Source organism: Apium graveolens, chromosome 8 (assembly GCF_009905375.1).
Source record: "Apium graveolens cultivar Ventura chromosome 8, ASM990537v1, whole genome shotgun sequence".
NCBI lineage: Eukaryota > Viridiplantae > Streptophyta > Magnoliopsida > Apiales > Apiaceae > Apium > Apium graveolens.
The window spans coordinates 221,873,748-221,879,582 of record NC_133654.1 but is presented as its reverse complement, the minus strand read 5'-3'; the positions used below and the strand labels follow the sequence as shown (position 1 = coordinate 221,879,582).

General features: G+C 32.9%; 1 pseudogene; it reads right to left on the bottom strand.

Moving 5' to 3' along the window:
- Positions 1–1,282: 1,282 nt before the first annotated feature.
- LOC141680365 (sugar transport protein 13-like) lies at positions 1,283–4,869 on the bottom strand (annotated as a pseudogene).
- Positions 4,870–5,835: the final 966 nt, after the last annotated feature.

Below are 5,835 nucleotides of genomic sequence, written 5' to 3'. Positions count from 1 at the left end.
GCCACGTCACCTTCCGCAATTAATCATTGCGGAAGCCTTCTACATAATTTTTTTACTAAATAGATACATTCTTGCATTATATACTAATTATGTTGTTAATATTAAATATTTTAATTAAAATAAAATTTATAAATTTTTTAAAATTATGTGTCATGAAATAATAAAATTATAATATAAATATCTTAGACTTTTTTAGATTATTTCAAGAAACGCGTACCCTGGATGATTTTTGATTCACACACATGATAGGTTTTTGATTCATACACTCATGATCTCATTATACCATGAGTTTATGATTAGTTTATAAATTAAAAACCGTCTCGGGTATACGTTTTTCCAAATTATCTAATAGTGTATTACTGAAAAAATTATTATTTAATAAAAAATATAATTTTATTATTAAGAAAAATGTTTCTAAGAATTTGATAAAATACTTTTAAAAAAATATAAATGTGAACATTATAAGTCTACTTCCGAAATAGCCGATCTATTATATTTGATAATATATTTATGTGTTTTAAATTTAAATGTACAAAATTTATATTTCAAAGAAAAATGATAGAATCTATACTCAAAATACATCATTTATGGTTATTAAGTGTTAAAATATTTATAATACGCAATTGTATAATTTTTTTTTCTAACTGGACTTTATATCATAAACAAAGTATTCTAAAATTAAAATTATATTTGTTAAATAATTTTTTTATTTATTAGTGTACTTATTTTACAGTAATAAAAGGTAAAGTAAGCAATATTTATGTTTAAAATAAAAAATATTATATCAAAAATTCTAGTAATTGTAACAAGTCCTATCAAATTTATGGTTAAATTTAAAAAAAAATACTACAAACAAAATATATTTAAAAAAATAAAAAAATTGAACACTTCCACAATAATCATTGCGGAAGCCTGGGCTGGCTTCGTCAATGATTCATATATGCGTGTCGTGAATTTTAGCCAAGTCATTTTAAATAATATTATAGGGCGTTTGGAAACTTGGATTTCATTTCAAATGAGGGATTTCAAATGATAGGATTTGAGTTATCATTTCAAATTCTTATATTTATACTAATATTTGAATATCATGGATTTCAAATGAAATTCAAATCCAAATTTCCAAACAGCTTATTTGATCAAATCCAGAATTTCAAATGAAATCCAGTTTTTCAAACGGGGAATTATTGGATTTGCTCTTACAAACTTAACATGTATAGTATTCTCAAGCATGTCTGCACAACCTAATCCTTCTTTTATTGAAGTAAATATATATAACGTAAAGCTATACTTTAGAAGCTGCACTTTCACTGGCATCCAACGTATCACTTTCACCCGACATATCTCCTTCCATCTCCTTCCCATCCTCGTCAACCATGTATTTCCTCCAAACAGGATGTTGTTTCCACACTCTTCCAGTCATCTCCTCAATTGGCACATTTTTCGTCTCTGGAATCAAATAGTGTGTGAAAAAACGCATCACCAACACCCAAACTGAGAAGAACAAGAATATACCAAACTTCATGGTGCAAAGCATGGATAAGAATGATTGTCCTATGATGAATGTGAAGACCATGTTGATACAAACTGTTACACTCTGCCCTGCTGATCTCGTCGCAAGTGGGAAAGTCTCGCTGGGAATTAGCCATCCTAATGGCCCCCAAGACCATGCAAATGATGACACAAATGTGCATATCATTATCACTACAAGTATTGAATAAGCAACGCCTAGGTTGTTGGCGTTATCCTTAACTTTAATTCCTAGTACAAAACCAATTATCACTTGCGCAATACACATTTGACCTCCGGCTTCCAACAGTAGATTTCTCCGACCTACTTTGTCAACAACCTTGATTGCTATTAGGGTTGACAACACGTTGACACCCCCTGTAATTGCAGCTGAATACAATGAAGCATTGCCTCCGAATCCAAGACTTTGGAAAATAATAGGTGCGTAAAACATAATTGCATCGACTCCAGTGAATTGTTGGAATGTCTGCCCGAAATAGAAAAATGTAGTTATTTTTTGTTAAATAAAACCAGTATTTCAATATACGTTAGGCTCATGTTACCTGCAATGCAACTGCTACAACAAGTCGTGGCCTATTCTTTTTCATTATAAGGTTTCTGAAAGGGTCCTTAACTTCTTTAGCTACAAGGCTAGCCTCAAGAAGCTCTTCAAATTCAAGTTCAACATCGTCAGTACCACGAATCTTCATGAGAACTCTTTCTCCTTCTTCAAGTTTCCCACGTTCAATAAGACTGATTGGAGTGTCAAAGACTATGAGAGAACCTATTGTTAGTATGCCGGAATTCCAGCTAATCCTAATGAAAGCCTCCACCCCCATCCACCTTTAATTCTATTTAAAAATTTCACCAAACATACTCAGTAATAAATACACAGACCACAAGATAACACACACTGAAAGGGACATCTAAAAGGCATTTTATTAGGAAACAATGAACTTAGTTGCATAAATATGTAAGCAAAATTTGTCATGTCGCATAAGCAAGTGATAGGCTTACTTTGCTGTCCCAAAATTGACCATGTTTGCAGAGAATATACCAATGGTGACATTTAGTTGGAACAGAATGTTCAGTGCACCCCGTTTTTTTGTAGGTGCTATTTCCGATAAAAACAGAGGAATTGCCTGCAAATTCAAAACAAATATCATCAGGGGATCTAGGAAGAGGCACGGGGACACGTGCCCCCTAATTTAAAAAAAAAATTACCGTCGTGATTTCGGAAAATATTTGTGAGTGCCCCCTAAAAATTTGAAAAATAAGAGTGCCCCACGAACCTTCAAAATTTAATTTAAGTTGCAGCAATTTATTAAAATTAGAAAGTCCTAAAAAGTAATTTACACATATAATTATATTAAGAATATGAGTTAGATATAATATAAAAGCAAATTGTTATTTTATCAATTTAACTCATACGGTGGTCTTTTATGTGTTCTCTCTTCTGTACTTGTACTTACTGCTTCTCTTTCTTTTACCTAACAATCGAAAGCAAGCAAACTTCTCATAAATGATATATGTGTGATTGAAGCCTACAAACTAATATCCATATATCTATAGACTATAATACTAATAGATATCAAGCCTCAGCTATTAATCAATCGGAGATGGGTTTCTTTGCTGTGTTTTCTTCATTCTCTGGCTAATTCATTCTCCAGCTTGCAGCAGCAGTTAAAAGGAAAGGGGGGAAAACTCCGTGATTTTAAAATTAAGGTATGTTAATTTCATTTGCCTCATTCTCTGTATATTTTTTTCTTACTCTAACTTTGTAAGCCTTTGATTATTATCTAGAATTGATAGTTGATACTTAAAATGGCTACCTTATATTTGTTAAACAGTAAATCAATTATGCTTCGATTTTAAGTCCTTAATAGCTTTGCTGATAGTTCAATACTTAGTAAGAAACTGCTACATTTTAAGAGATTAGTTTGGTAAAAATAATTTGGTGTCCCCTAAAATTAGATCCTAAATCCGCCCCTGAGTATCATGATTTATTTTTTTAATAAGTCTTCACGATCAGGCATTTACATAAAATATTTACAGCTCTATGATTCTCTAATTGTTAACAGGAGAAATAATAGACAAGCTTCACACTGAGATAAATTAATCAAAGATAGAACTTCAAACCTTAAGAGAAACCTTAAACTAGATAAGATAGAAGTTAATCCAGTCTGATAACCTAAGCTACTTAGAAAGTGAATTATGTAAAAAAAAATCAAAACAATTATGATTTCAGCAAATGAGAGCATCACAAGTGTCACATATACCCTCGTCATGATTCACATCACAGAACCAAGTTTTTGAGGGTATCCATATGCATTTACGACCTATTCTTATACAGTACATGATAATCTTCTTGTCTAAATTTAATCATTATTTGTCACCTGGTTTGCAAAACCAACTCCACATCCAAGTGCAAGTCTGCCAAAAATAAGCATGCCAAGATTAATGGTTGTAGCATTGAATACAACACCAATTTGGAAGAAAATTCCAGCCATAAGCATAGTCATTTTTCGTCCGTATTTCCTTGTTGTATAGGAAGCCAAGAACGTTGCGAGTAAAGCAGATGTATATAGCGATGAAGTAAACAATTGTAGGCCTTGATTGTTATATTTGCAGTAGTTACTGTCTACTCCTTTTTCTTGAATTCTTTTGTATACCACCGGGAAGAATTTATTCAAGAAATCAGGCATTGCTGTAACACCACCTACATAAATTAAATATATAAATTTATGGAAGAAATGATTAGTTACCATATGAAACTTCTGGAAACAGCCACTCGAGTTGGGGTAATACTGTGTATATCATACCCTGCTAGCACGTGCTCTTAACGAGTAGGTCATTTTTTTTCTTAGAACTGCATACATGAGTATTCATGTAACTTGAGAAAATACGTAATTCGTTTTAATAGTACAATTTAAGGTGCGCGTGGATAATCAATAATGTATGCAAGTATAGCAGAAAATATTTGAAGAAAAAATTAGAATACACAAGGGGGATAACCTGAAACACCAACATCGTAGCCGAAGACAAGGCCACCGGTGGCTACCATAATGCACGAGAGGATAACAATTGGAGGTATCTTGGCCTCGACTTCTGTTCCGCATGTAGGAACTAATCCTCCTTCAGCCATAACCATAAGTATGTAATATCTGAAGCCTATATATGTTGCTGATGCTGATGAAGTGGTTTGATAATATTATAGACTATGAAAATAGAGGGGGATAAAGACAATGTTTATGAAATACAGTATATTGCAAATTGATGATGGTTTCCAAGTTTGTTGACACTTGACAGTGTGAATGTGTGATTATATGTTAATGACGGTGATATTTTGGTAAATTAGTAGGAATTTTGTGGACGATCACGTCAAGATTTCCATACTTTAGAGAAGAATGAACAATTAAGTTGCCTAATTTAAATTTAGGGTAAATTACATATTTATAGTGGCCAATGATTTGACATAATGGAGAAGAAAATCACTGCCGTAAAAATAGAGTAGAGCTAACAGGAAATTTCATCTTAAATGGCAAAGTTAACATTTTGAAAGAAATGAGGGGGCTAGACAATCTTGGATTGGTTGTATTGTGGGATTAGATTGAAAGGACCGTGTATCAGTCTCACAATTGTTCATCATTGTATTGTAATTTGAGGTGTCCCGTATACGTTCCCAAAAAAATTCTTGATTGACGAAGCGTGACATTTGTCCTAGTTTAACTTGTGGGCGCACATATATACAGGCGGTGTCCTATCTCATTATTTGAAAAGTTACCAAATATATGTCTTACACGTCAGCAGTTGGGAACCGTTTTGGGGACTCTGGAATTTCTCTTGTAATCGATAAAATATCGAAAACTACTGTTATGTAGTTGGGTTGGTTACTTAGCGGTACATGTACAAATGACTTGAAATACCTCTAGTTTTCACCAAGAATAGACTCTGATGGTCTCGCAGACTCAGCAAAAGTCTTAAAATGAATGCTACGGAAGCCATATCCCACGCTTGTAAGAACTAATTTATTCTACAGTAGATCTTGTCTGTCATATCCGACTTAATGCTTTCGCTGTAGTACAACAATTGCTTCAGCTTGTTTCTCAAGGGAAAGAATCTTAGTGCATTAGCTTCAATTCAAAAAGGATATGGATATATTTCATTAAAAAAAAAGGACTAACAAGCATGTCAGAATTAGGACGATACATCAGCGGATCCTCCATCTTCTGAGTGGCATCTGCTTGCTTGTCATTCAAATCCATATCTTTAGATGCTTGGAACATGTTTCTAGTAATTTTGATTTTCCGCTATTTCCTGGCAGTAAAT